The sequence below is a fragment of the Phyllobates terribilis genome, unplaced genomic scaffold (genome assembly GCF_046119375.1).
Source record: "Phyllobates terribilis strain yellow unplaced genomic scaffold, ASM4611937v1 Scaffold_10__3_contigs__length_209671492, whole genome shotgun sequence".
NCBI classification, from domain to species: domain Eukaryota; kingdom Metazoa; phylum Chordata; class Amphibia; order Anura; family Dendrobatidae; genus Phyllobates; species Phyllobates terribilis.
The window spans coordinates 5,614,589-5,629,509 of NW_027362770.1; positions in this window are offsets into that span (position 1 = coordinate 5,614,589).

Sequence of the window (14,921 nt, forward strand, 5' to 3'; positions counted from 1 at the left end):
TTTTTTTGGACTTAGTCATTTTTCCGGCGTTTATCATACTTTCCGATAGGGGAAATGTCAGTGAGCGTTTCGATTTCGGTTCCAGAGCGATTTGCCCAATGAGTCCATGATATTTAGTCGTTTTCAGCCAATTTTCTGGATTTTTGAAAATTTCACTTTTTTGTGAAAATATCCACTAAATGAGGGAATAATATGTGTGAGGGTACCCCAGGAGAGTTCCAAATGTGTGTAGGTAGAATATATATCCCACGGGGGTAAAATTGAAAAAAGTTGAAAAATTTTTTTTCTTGGACTAAGTCATTTTTCCAGCGTTTATCAGACTTTCAGATACGGGAAATGTCAGTGAGCGTTCAGATTTCAGTTCCAAAGCGATTCGCCCAATGAGTCCTTGATATTTAGTCGTTTTCAGCCAATTTTCTGGATTTTTGGAAAATTTCACTTTTTTGTGAAAATATCCACTAAATGAGGGAATAACATGTGTGAGGGTACCCCAGGAGAGTTCCAAATGTGAGTGGGTAGAATATATATCCCACGGGGGTAAAATTGAAAAAAGTTGAAAACACTTTTTTCTTGGACTTAGTCATTTTTCCGGTGTTTATCAGACTTTCAGATAGGGGAAATGTCAGTGAGCGTTCCGATTTCAGTTCCAGAGCGAATCGCCCAATGAGTCCTTGATATTTTGTCGTTTTCAGCCAATTTTCTGGATTTTTGGAAAATTTCACTTTTTTGTGAAAATATCCACTAAATGAGGGAATAATATGTGTGAGGGTACCCCAGGAGAGTTCCAAATGTGAGTGGGTAGAATATATATCCCACGGGGGTAAAATTGAAAAAAGTTGAAAACACTTTTTTCTTGGACTTAGTCATTTTTCCGGCGTTTATCAGACTTTCAGATAGGGGAAATGTCAGTGAGCGTTCCGATTTCAGTTCCAGAGCGAATCGCCCAATGAGTCCTTGATATTTAGCCATTTTCAGCCAACTTTCTGGATTTTTTAAAATTTCACTCTTTTATGAAAATATCCACTAAATGAGGGAATAATATGTGTGAGGGTACCCCACGAGAGTTCCAAATGTGTGTGGGTAGAAGATATATCCCACAGGGGTAAAATTGAAAAAAGTTGAAAAATTTTTTTTTTGGACTTAGTCATTTTTCCGGCGTTTATTAGACTTTCAGATAGGGGAAATGTAAGTGAGTGTTCCGATTTCAGTTCCAGAGTGATTCGCCCAATGAGTCCTTGATATTTAGTCGTTTTCAGCCACTTTTCTGGATTTTTGAAAATTTCACTTTTTTGTGAAAATTTCCACTAAATGAGGGAATAATAAGTGTGAGGGTACCCCAGGAGAGTTCCAAATGTGTTTGGGTAGAATATATATCCCACGGGGGTAAAATTGAAAAAAGTTGAAAAAAATTTTTTTTTGGACTTAGTCATTTTTCCGGCGTTTATCATACTTTCCGATAGGGGAAATGTCAGTGAGCGTTTCGATTTCGGTTCCAGAGCGATTTGCCCAATGAGTCCATGATATTTAGTCGTTTTCAGCCAATTTTCTGGATTTTTGAAAATTTCACTTTTTTGTGAAAATATCCACTAAATGAGGGAATAATATGTGTGAGGGTACCCCAGGAGAGTTCCAAATGTGTGTAGGTAGAATATATATCCCACGGGGGTAAAATTTAAAAAAGTTGAAAATTTTTTTTTCTTGGACTAAGTCATTTTTCCAGCGTTTATCAGACTTTCAGATACGGGAAATGTCAGTGAGCGTTCAGATTTCAGTTCCAAAGCGATTCGCCCAATGAGTCCTTGATATTTAGTCGTTTTCAGCCAATTTTCTGGATTTTTGGAAAATTTCACTTTTTTGTGAAAATATCCACTAAATGAGGGAATAATATGTGTGAGGGTACCCCAGGAGAGTTCCAAATGTGAGTGGGTAGAATATATATCCCACGGGGGTAAAATTGAAAAAAGTTGAAAACACTTTTTTCTTGGACTTAGTCATTTTTCCGGTGTTTATCAGACTTTCAGATAGGGGAAATGTCAGTGAGCGTTCCGATTTCAGTTCCAGAGCGAATCGCCCAATGAGTCCTTGATATTTTGTCGTTTTCAGCCAATTTTCTGGATTTTTGGAAAATTTCACTTTTTTGTGAAAATATCCACTAAATGAGGGAATAATATGTGTGGGGGTACCCCAGGAGAGTTCCAAATGTGAGTGGGTAGAATATATATCCCACGGGGGTAAAATTGAAAAAAGTTGAAAACACTTTTTTCTTGGACTTAGTCATTTTTCCGGCGTTTATCAGACTTTCAGATAGGGGAAATGTCAGTGAGCGTTCCGATTTCAGTTCCAGAGCGAATCGCCCAATGAGTCCTTGATATTTAGCCATTTTCAGCCAACTTTCTGGATTTTTTAAAATTTCACTCTTTTGTGAAAATATCCACTAAATGAGGGAATAATATGTGTGAGGGTACCCCACGAGAGTTCCAAATGTGTGTGGGTAGAAGATATATCCCACGGGGGTAAAATTGAAAAAAGTTAAAAAATTTTTTTTTTGGACTTAGTCATTTTTCCGGCGTTTATCAGACTTTCAGATAGGGGAAATGTCAGTGAGCATTCCAATTTCAGTTCCAGAGCGATTCGCCCAATGAGTCCATAATATTTTGTCGTTTTCAGCCAAATTTCTGGATTTTTTAAAATTTCACTCTTTTGTGAAAATATCCACTAAATGAGGGAATAATAAGTGTGAGGGTACCCCAGGAGAGTTCCAAATGTGTGTGGGTAGAATATATATCCCACGGGGGTAAAATTGAAAAAAGTTGAAAAAAATTTTTTTTTGGACTTAGTCATTTTTCCGGCGTTTATCAGACTTTCAGATAGGGGAAATGTAAGTGAGCATTCCGATTTCAGTTCCAGAGTGATTCGCCCAATGAGTCCTTGATATTTAGTCGTTTTCAGCCAATTTTCTGGACTTTTGAAAATTTCACTTTTTTGTGAAAATATCCACTAAATGAGGGAATAATAAGTGTGAGGGTACCCCAGGAGAGTTCCAAATGTGTGTGGGTAGAATATATATCCCACGGGGGTAAAATTGAAAAAAGTTGAAAAAAATTTTTTTTTGGACTTAGTCATTTTTCCGGCGTTTATCAGACTTTCAGATAGGGCAAATGTCAGTGAGCATTCCGATTTCAGTTCCAGAGCGTTTCGCCCAATGAGTCCTTGATATTTAGTCTTTTTCAGCCAATTTTCTGGATTTTTGAAAATTTCACTTTTTTGTGAAAATATCCACTAAATGAGGGAATAATATGTGTGAGGGTACCCCAGGAGAGTTCCAAATGTGTGTAGGTAGAATATATATCCCACGGGGGTAAAATTGAAAAAAGTTGAAAATTTTTTTTTCTTGGACTAAGTCATTTTTCCAGCGTTTATCAGACTTTCAGATAGGGGAAATGTCAGTGAGCGTTCCGATTTCAGTTCCAAAGCGATTCGCCCAATGAGTCCTTGATATTTAGTCGTTTTCAGCCAATTTTCTGGATTTTTGAAAATTTCACTTTTTTGTGAAAATATCCACTAAATGAGGGAATAATATGTGTGAGGGTACCCCAGGAGAGTTCCAAATGTGTGTGGGTAGAATATATATCCCACGGGGGTAAAATTGAAAAAAGTTGAAAAAAATTTTTTCTTGGACTTAGTCATTTTTCCAGCGTTTATCAGACTTTCTGATAGGGGAAATGTAAGTGAGCGTTCCGATTTCAGTTCCAGAGCGATTCGCCCAATGAGTCCTTGATATTTAGTAGTTTTCAGTCAATTTTCTGGATTTTTTAAAATTTCACTCTTTTGTGAACATATCCACTAAATGAGGGAATAATATGTGTGAGGGTACCCCACGAGAGTTCCAAATGTGTGTGGGTAGAAGATATATCCCACAGGGGTAAAATTGAAAAAAGTTGAAAAATGTTTTTTTTGGACTTAGTCATTTTTCCGGCGTTTATCAGACTTTCAGATAGGGGGAATGTCAGTGAGCGTTCCGATTTCAGTTCCAGAGCGATTCGCCCAATGAGTCCTTGATATTTAGTAGTTTTCAGTCAATTTTCTGGATTTTTGAAAATTTCACTTTTTTGTGAAAATATCCACTAAATGAGGGAATAATATGTGTGAGGGTACCCCAGGAGAGTTCTAAATGTGTGTGGGTAGAATATATATCCCACGGGGGTAAAATTGAAAAAAGTTAAAAAAATTTTTTTTTGGACTTAGTCATTTTTCCGGCGTTTATCAGACTTTCAGATAGGGGAAATGTCAGTGAGCATTCCGATTTCAGTTCCAGAGCGATTCGCCCAATGAGTCCATAATATTTTGTCGTTTTCAGCCAAATTTCTGGATTTTTTAAAATTTCACTCTTTTGTGAAAATATCCACTAAATGAGGGAATAATATGTGTGAGGGTACCCCACGAGAGTTCCAAATGTGTGTGGGTAGAAGATATATATCACAGGGGTAAAATTGAAAAAAGTTGAAAAATTTTTTTTTTGGACTTAGTCATTTTTCCGGCGTTTATTAGACTTTCAGATAGGGGAAATGTAAGTGAGTGTTCCGATTTCAGTTCCAGAGTGATTCGCCCAATGAGTCCTTGATATTTAGTCGTTTTCAGCCAATTTTCGTGATTTTTGGAAAATTTCACTTTTTTGTGAAAATATCCACTAAATGAGGGAATAACATGTGTGAGGGTACCCCAGGAGAGTTCCAAATGTGAGTGGGTAGAATATATATCCCACGGGGGTAAAATTGAAAAAAGTTGAAAACACTTTTTTCTTGGACTTAGTCATTTTTCCGGTGTTTATCAGACTTTCAGATAGGGGAAATGTCAGTGAGCGTTCCGATTTCAGTTCCAGAGCGAATCGCCCAATGAGTCCTTGATATTTTGTCGTTTTCAGCCAATTTTCTTGATTTTTGGAAAATTTCACTTTTTTGTGAAAATATCCACTAAATGAGGGAATAATATGTGTGAGGGTACCCCAGGAGAGTTCCAAATGTGAGTGGGTAGAATATATATCCCACGGGGGTAAAATTGAAAAAAGTTGAAAACACTTTTTTCTTGGACTTAGTCATTTTTCCGGCGTTTATCAGACTTTCAGATAGGGGAAATGTCAGTGAGCGTTCCGATTTCAGTTCCAGAGCGAATCGCCCAATGAGTCCTTGATATTTAGCCATTTTCAGCCAACTTTCTGGATTTTTTAAAATTTCACTCTTTTGTGAAAATATCCACTAAATGAGGGAATAATATGTGTGAGGGTACCCCACGAGAGTTCCAAATGTGTGTGGGTAGAAGATATATCCCACGGGGGTAAAATTGAAAAAAGTTAAAAAATTTTTTTTTTGGACTTAGTCATTTTTCCGGCGTTTATCAGACTTTCAGATAGGGGAAATGTCAGTGAGCATTCCGATTTCAGTTCCAGAGCGATTCGCCCAATGAGTCCATAATATTTTGTCGTTTTCAGCCAAATTTCTGGATTTTTTAAAATTTCACTCTTTTGTGAAAATATCCACTAAATGAGGGAATAATATGTGTGAGGGTACCCCACGAGAGTTCCAAATGTGTGTGGGTAGAAGATATATCCCACAGGGGTAAAATTGAAAAAAGTTGAAAAATTTTTTTTTTGGACTTAGTCATTTTTCCGGCGTTTATCAGACTTTCAGATAGGGGAAATGTAAGTGAGCATTCCGATTTCAGTTCCAGAGTGATTCGCCCAATGAGTCCTTGATATTTAGTCGTTTTCAGCCAATTTTCTGGACTTTTGAAAATTTCACTTTTTTGTGAAAATATCCACTAAATGAGGGAATAATAATTGTGAGGGTACCCCAGGAGAGTTCCAAATGTGTGTGGGTAGAATATATATCCCACGGGGGTAAAATTGAAAAAAGTTGAAAAAAATTTTTTTTTGGACTTAGTCATTTTTCCGGCGTTTATCAGACTTTCAGATAGGGCAAATGTCAGTGAGCATTCCGATTTCAGTTCCAGAGTGATTCGCCCAATGAGTCCTTGATATTTAGTCGTTTTCAGCCAATTTTCTGGATTTTTGAAAATTTCACTTTTTTGTGAAAATATCCACTAAATAAGGGAATAATATGTGTGAGGGTATCCCAGGAGAGTTCCAAATGTGTGTGGGTAGAATATATATCCCACAGGGGTAAAATTGAAAAAAGTTGAAAAATGTTTTTTTTGGACTTAGTCATTTTTCCGGCGTTTATCAGACTTTCAGATAGGGGAAATGTAAGTGAGCGTTCAGATTTCAGTTCCAGAGCGATTCGCCCAATGAGTCCATAATATTTTGTCGTTTTCAGCCAAATTTCTGGATTTTTTAAAATTTCACTCTTTTGTGAAAATATCCACTAAATGAGGGAATAATATGTGTGAGGGTACCCCACGAGAGTTCCAAATGTGTGTGGGTAGAAGATATATCCCACAGGGGTAAAATTGAAAAAAGTTGAAAACACTTTTTTCTTGGACTTAGTCATTTTTCCGGCGTTTATCAGACTTTCAGATAGGGGAAATGTCAGTGAGCGTTCCGATTTCAGTTCCAGTGCGATTCGCCCAATGAGTCCTTGATATTTTGTCGTTTTCAGCCAATTTTCGGGATTTTTGGAAAATTTCCCTTTTTTGTGAAAATATCCACTAAATGAGGGAATGTCCACTAAATGAGGGAAAATATCCACTAAATGTGTGAGTGTACCCCAGGAGAGTTCCAAATGTGAGTGGGTAGAATATATGTCCCACGGGGGTAAAATTGAAAAAAGTTGAAAACACTTTTTTCTTGGAGTTAGTCATTTTTCCGGCGTTTATCAGACTTTCAGATAGGGGAAATGTAAGTGAGCGTTCCGATTTCAGTTCCAGAGTGATTCGCCCAATGAGTCCTTGATATTTAGTCGTTTTCAGCCAATTTTCTGGATTTTTGAAAATTTCACTTTTTTGTGAAAATATCCACTAAATGAGGGAATAATATGTGTGAGGGTACCCCAGGAGAGTTCCAAATGTGTGTGGGTAGAATATATATCCCACGGGGGTAAAATTGAAAAAAGTTGAAAAAATTTTTTTCTTGGACTTAGTCATTTTTCCAGCGTTTATCAGACTTTCTGATAGGGGAAATGTAAGTGAGCGTTCCGATTTCAGTTCCAGAGCGATTCGCCCAATGAGTCCTTGATATTTAGTAGTTTTCAGTCAATTTTCTGGATTTTTGAAAATTTCACTTTTTTGTGAAAATATCCACTAAATGAGGGAATAATATGTGTGAGGGTACCCCAGGAGAGTTCTAAATGTGTGTGGGTAGAATATATATCCCAAGGGGGTAAAATTGAAAAAAGTTAAAAATTTTTTTTTTTGGACTTAGTCATTTTTCCGGCGTTTATCAGACTTTCAGATAGGGGAAATGTCAGTGAGCATTCCGATTTCAGTTCCAGAGCGATTCGCCCAATGAGTCCATAATATTTAGTCGTTTTCAGCCAAATTTCTGGATTTTTTAAAATTTCACTCTTTTGTGAAAATATCCACTAAATGAGGGAATAATATGTGTGAGGGTACCCCACGAGAGTTCCAAATGTGTGTGGGTAGAATATATATCCCACGGGGGTAAAATTGAAAAAAGTTGAAAAAATTTTTTTCTTGGACTTAGTCATTTTTCCAGCGTTTATCAGACTTTCTGATAGGGGAAATGTAAGTGAGCGTTCTGATTTCAGTTCCAGAGCGATTCGCCCAATGAGTCCTTGATATTTAGTAGTTTTCAGCCAATTTTCTGGATTTTTGAAAATTTCACTTTTTTGTGAAAATATCCACTAAATGAGGGAATACTATGTGTGAAGGTACCCCAGGAGAGTTCCAAATGTGTGTGGGTAGAATATATATCCCACGGGGGTAAAATTGAAAAAAGTTAAAAAAATTTTTTTTTGGACTTAGTCATTTTTCCGGCGTTTATCAGACTTTCAGATAGGGGAAATATCAGTGAGCATTCCGATTTCAGTTCCAGAGCGATTCGCCCAATGAATCCATAATATTTTGTCGTTTTCAGCCAAATTTCTGGATTTTTTAAAATTTCACTCTTTTGTGAAAATATCCACTAAATGAGGGAATAATATGTGTGAGGGTACCCCACGAGAGTTCCAAATGTGTGTGGGTAGAAGATATATCCCACAGGGGTAAAATTGAAAAAAGTTGAAAATTTTTTATTTGGACTTAGTCATTTTTCCGGCATTTATCAGACTTTCAGATAAGGGAAATGTCAGTGAGCATTCCTATTTCAGTTCCAGAGCGATTCGCCCAATGAGTCTTTGATATTGAGTCGTTTTCAGCCAATTTTCTGGATTTTTTGAAAATTTCACTTTTTTGTGAAAATATCCACTAAATGAGGGAATAATATGTGTGAGGGTACCCCAGGAGAGTTCCAAATGTGTGTGGGTAGAATATATATCCCACGGGGGTAAATTTGAAAAAAGTTGAAAAAATTTATTTTTTGGACTTAGTCATTTTTCCGGCGTTTATCAGACTTTCAGATAGGGGAAATGTAAGTGAGCGTTCCGATTTCAGTTCCAGAGTGATTCGCCCAATGAGTCCTTGATATTTAGTCGTTTTCAGCCAATTTTCTGGATTTTTTGAAAAGTTCACTTTTTTGTGAAAATATCCACTAAATGAGGGAATAATATGTGTGAGGGTACCCCAGGAGAGTTCCAAATGTGTGTGGGTAAAATATATATCCCACGGGGGTAAAATTTAAAAAAGTTGAAAAATTGTTTTTTTGGACTTAGTCATTTTTCCGGCGTTTATCAGACTTTCAGATAGGGGAAATGTCAGTGAGCATTCCGATTTCAGTTCCAGAGCGATTCGCCCAATGAGTCCATGATATTTAGTCATTTTCAGCCAATTGTCTGGAGTTTTGAAAATTTCACTTTTTTGTGAAAATATCCACTAAATGAGGGAATAATATGTGTAAGGGTACCCCAGGAGAGTTCCAAATGTGTGTGGTTAGAATATATATCCCACGGGGGTAAAATTGAAAAAAGTTGAACAAATTTTCATTTGGACTTAGTCATTTTTCCGGCGTTTATCATACTTTCAGATAGGGGAAATGTTAGTGAGCGTTTCGATTTCAGTTCCAGAGCGATTCGCCCAATGAGTCCTTGATATTTAGTCGTTTTCAGCCACTTTTCTGGATTTTTGAAAATTTCACTTTTTTGTGAAAATATCCACTAAATGAGGGAATAATATGTGTGAGGGTACCCCAGGAGAGTTCCAAATGTGTGTAGGTAGAATATATATCCCACGGGGGTAAAATTGAAAAAAGTTGAACAAATTTCTTTTGGACTTAGTCATTTTTCTGGCGTTTATCATACTTTCAGATAGGGGAAATGTCAGTGAGCGTTCCGATTTCAGTTCCAAAGCGATTCGCCCAATGAGTCCTTGATATTTAGTCGTTTTCAGCCAATTTTCTGGATTTTTGGAAAATTTCACTTTTTTGTGAAAATATCCACTAAATGAGGGAATAACATGTGTGAGGGTAGCCCAGGAGAGTTCCAAATGTGAGTGGGTAGAATATATATCCCACGGGGGTAAAATTGAAAAAAGTTGAAAACACTTTTTTCTTGGACTTAGTCATTTTTCCGGCGTTTATCAGACTTTCAGATAGGGGAAATGTCAGTGAGCGTTCCGATTTCAGTTCCAGAGCGATTCGCCCAATGAGTCCTTGATATTTTGTCGTTTTCAGCCAATTTTCTGGATTTTTGGAAAATTTCCCTTTTTTGTGAAAATATCCACTAAATGAGGGAATGTCCACTAAATGAGGGAAAATATCCACTAAATGTGTGAGTGTACCCCAGGAGAGTTCCAAATGTGAGTGGGTAGAATATATATCCCACGGGGGTAAAATTGAAAAAAGTTGAAAACACTTTTTTCTTGGACTTAGTCATTTTTCCGGCGTTTATCAGACTTTCAGATAGGGGAAATGTCAGTGAGCGTTCCGATTTCAGTTCCAGAGCGAACCGCCCAATGAGTCCTTGATATTTAGCCATTTTCAGCCAACTTTCTGGATTTTTTAAAATTTCACTCTTTTGTGAAAATATCCACTAAATGAGGGAATACTATGTGTGAAGGTACCCCAGGAGAGTTCCAAATGTGTGTGGGTAGAATATATATCCCACGGGGGTAAAATTGAAAAAAGTTAAAAAATTTTTTTTTTGGACTTAGTCATTTTTCCGGCGTTTATCAGACTTTCAGATAGGGGAAATGTCAGTGAGCATTCCGATTTCAGTTCCAGAGCGATTCGTCCAATGAATCCATAATATTTTGTCGTTTTCAGCCAAATTTCTGGATTTTTTAAAATTTCACTCTTTTGTGAAAATATCCACTAGATGAGGGAATAATATGTGTGAGGGTACCCTACGAGAGTTCCAAATGTGTGTGGGTAGAAGATATATCCCACAGGGGTAAAATTGAAAAAAGTTGAAAATTTTTTTTTTTGGACTTAGTCATTTTTCCGGCGTTTATCAGACTTTCAGATAAGGGAAATGTCAGTGAGCATTCCTATTTCAGTTCCAGAGCGATTCACCCAATGTGTCCATGATATTTAGTCGTTTTCAGCCAATTTTCTGGATTTTTGAAAATTTCACTTTTTTGTGAAAATATCCACTAAATGAGGGAATAATATGTGTGAAGGTACCCCAGGAGAGTTCCAAATGTGTGTGGGTAGAATATATATCCCACGGGGGTAAAATTGAAAAAAGTTGAACAAATTTTTTTCTTGGACTTAGTCATTTTTCCGGCATTTATCAGACTTTCAGATAGGGGAAGTGTCAGTGAGCATTCCTATTTCAGTTCCAGAGCGATTCGCCCAATGAGTCTTTGATATTGAGTCGTTTTCAGCCAATTTTCTGGATTTTTTGAAAATTTCACTTTTTTGTGAAAATATCCACTAAATGAGGGAATAATATGTGTGGGGGTACCCCAGGAGAGTTCCAAATGTGTGTGGGTAGAATATATATCCCACGGGGGTAAAATTGAAAAAAGTTGAAAAAATTTATTTTTTGGACTTAGTCATATTTCCGGCGTTTATCAGACTTTCAAATAGGGCAAATGTCAGTGAGCATTCCGATTTCAGTTCCAGAGCGTTTCGCCCAATGAGTCCTTGATATTTAGTCGTTTTCAGCCAATTTTCTGGATTTTTGAAAATTTCACTTTTTTGTGAAAATATCCACTAAATGAGGGAATAATATGTGTGAGGGTACCCCAGGAGAGTTCCAAATGTGTGTAGGTAGAATATATATCCCACGGGGGTAAAATTGAAAATAGTTGAAAATTTTTTTTTCTTGGACTGTTATTTTTCCAGCGTTTATCAGACTTTCAGATAGGGGAAATGTCAGTGAGCGTTCCGATTTCAGTTCCAAAGCAATTCGCCCAATGAGTCCTTGATATTTAGTCGTTTTCAGTCAATTTTCTGGATTTTTGGAAAATTTCACTTTTTTGTGAAAATATCCACTAAATGAGGGAATGTGTGAGGGTAGCCCAGGAGAGTTCCAAATGTGAGTGGGTAGAATATATATCCCACGGGGGTAAAATTGAAAAAAGTTGAAAACACTTTTTTCTTGGACTTAGTCATTTTTCCGGCGTTTATCAGACTTTCAGATAGGGGAAATGTCAGTGAGCGTTCCGATTTCAGTTCCAGAGCGAACCGCCCAATGAGTCCTTGATATTTAGCCATTTTCAGCCAACTTTCTGGATTTTTTAAAATTTCACTCTTTTGTGAAAATATCCACTAAATGAGGGAATACTATGTGTGAAGGTACCCCAGGAGAGTTCCAAATGTGTTTGGGTAGAATATATATCCCACGGGGGTAAAATTGAAAAAAGTTAAAAATTTTTTTTTTTGGACTTAGTCATTTTTCCGGCGTTTATCAGACTTTCAGATAGGGGAAATGTCAGTGAGCATTCCGATTTCAGTTCCAGAGCGATTCGCCCAATGAATCCATAATATTTTGTCGTTTTCAGCCAAATTTCTGGATTTTTTAAAATTTCACTCTTTTGTGAAAATATCCACTAAATGAGGGAATAATATGTGTGAGGGTACCCCACGAGAGTTCCAAATGTGTGTGGGTAGAAGATATATCCCACAGGGGTAAAATTGAAAAAAGTTGAACAAATTTTTTTCTTGGACTTAGTCATTTTTCCGGCATTTATCAGACTTTCAGATAGGGGAAATGTCAGTGAGCATTCCTATTTCAGTTCCAGAGCGATTCGCCCAATGAGTCTTTGATATTGAGTCGTTTTCAGCCAATTTTCTGGATTTTTTGAAAATTTCACTTTTTTGTGAAAATATCCACTAAATGAGGGAATAATATGTGTGAGGGTACCCCAGGAGAGTTCCAAATGTGTGTGGGTAGAATATATATCCCACGGGGGTAAATTTGAAAAAAGTTGAAAAAATTTATTTTTTGGACTTAGTCATTTTTCCGGCGTTTATCAGACTTTCAGATAGGGGAAATGTAAGTGAGCGTTCCGATTTCAGTTCCAGAGTGATTCGCCCAATGAGTCCTTGATATTTAGTAGTTTTCAGCCAATTTTCTGGATTTTTTGAAAAGTTCACTTTTTTGTGAAAATATCCACTAAATGAGGGAATAATATGTGTGAGGGTACCCCAGGAGAGTTCCAAATGTGTGTGGGTAGAATATATATCCCACGGGGGTAAAATTGAAAAAAGTTGAACAAATTTTCATTTGGACTTAGTCATTTTTCCGGCGTTTATCATACTTTCAGATAGGGGAAATGTTAGTGAGCATTTCGATTTCAGTTCCAGAGCGATTCGCCCAATGAGTCCTTGATATTTAGTCGTTTTCAGCCACTTTTCTGGATTTTTGAAAATTTCACTTTTTTGTGAAAATATCCACTAAATGAGGGAATAATATGTGTGAGGGTACCCCAGGAGAGTTCCAAATGTGTGTAGGTAGAATATATATCCCACGGGGGTAAAATTGAAAAAAGTTGAACAAATTTCTTTTGGACTTAGTCATTTTTCTGGCGTTTATCATACTTTCAGATAGGGGAAATGTCAGTGAGCGTTTCGATTTCAGTTCCAGAGCGATTCGCCCAATGAGTCCTTGATATTTAGTCATTTTCAGCCAATTTTCTGGATTTTTTGAAAATTTCACTTTATTGTGAAAATATCCACTAAATGAGGGAATAATATGTGTGAGGGTACCCCAGGAGAGTTCCAAATGTGTGTGGGTAGAATATATATCCCACAGGGGTAAAATTGAAAAAAGTTGAAAAAATTTATTTTTTGGACTTATTCATATTTCCGGCGTTTATCAGACTTTCAGATAGGGGAAATGTCAGTGAGCATTCTGATTTCAGTTCCAGAGCGATTCGCCCAATGAGTCCATGATATTTAGTCGTTTTCAGCCAATTTTCTGGATTTTTGAAAATGTCACTTTTTTGTGAAAATATCCACTAAATGAGGGATTAATATTTGTGAGGGTACCCCAGGAGAGTTCCAAATGTGTGTGGGTAGAATATATATCCCACGGGGTTAAAATTGAAAAAAGTTGAACAAATTCTTTTTTTGGACTTAGTCATTTTTCCGGCGTTTATCAGACTTTCAGATAGGGGAAATGTCAGTGAGCATTCCGATTTCAGTTCCAGAGCGATTCGCCCAATGAGTCCTTGATATTTAGACGTTTTCAGCCAATTTTCTGGATTTTTTGAAAAGTTCACTTTTTTGTGAAAATATCCACTAAATGAGGGAATAATATGTGTGAGGGTACCCCAGGAGAGTTCCAAATGTGTGTGGGTAGAATATATATCCCACGGGGGTAAAATTGAAAAAAGTTGAAAAAATTTATTTTTTGGACTTAGTCATTATTCCGGCGTTTATCAGACTTTCAGATAGGGGAAATGTCAGTGATCATTCCGATTTCAGTTCCAGAGCGATTCGCCCAATGAGTCCATGATATTTAGTCATTTTCAGCCAATTTTCTGGAGTTTTGAAAATTTCACTTTTTTGTGAAAATATCCACTAAATGAGGGAATAATATGTGTGAGGGTACCCCAGGAGAGTTCCAAATGTGTGTGGGTAGAATATATATCCCACGGGGGTAAAATTGAAAAAAGTTGAACAAATTTTCTTTTGGACGTAGTCATTTTTCCGGCGTTTATCATACTTTCAGATAGGGGAAATGTCAGTGAGCATTTCGATTTCAGTTCCAGAGCGATTCGCCCAATGAGTCCTTGATATTTAGTCGTTTTCAGCCACTTTTCTGGATTTTTGAAAATGTCACTTTTTTGTGAAAATATCCACTAAATGAGGGATTAATATTTGTGAGGGTACCCCAGGAGAGTTCCAAATGTGTGTGGGTAGAATATATATCCCACGGGGGTAAAATTGAAAAAAGTTGAACAAATTTTTCTTTTGGACTCAGTCATTTTTCCGGCGTTTATCAGACTTTCAGATAGGGGAAATGTCAGTGAGCATTCCGATTTCAGTTCCAGAGCGATTCGCCCAATGAGTCCATGATATTTAGTCGTTTTCAGCCAATTTTCTGGATTTTTGAAAATTTCACTTTTTTGTGAAAATATCCACTAAATGAGGGAATAATATGTGTGAGGGTACCCCAGGAGAGTTCCAAATGTGTGTAGGTAGAATATATATACCACGGGGGTAAAATTGAAAAAAGTTGAACAAATTTTCTTTTGGACTTAGTCATTTTTCTGGCGTTTATCATACTTTCAGATAGGGGAAATGTCAGTGAGGGTTTCGATTTCAGTTCCAGAGTGATTCGCCCAATGAGTCCTTGATATTTAGTCATTTTCAGCCAATTTTCTGGATTTTTTGAAAATTTCACTTTATTGTGAAAATATCCACTAAATGAGGGAATAATATGTGTGAGGGTACCCCAGGAGAG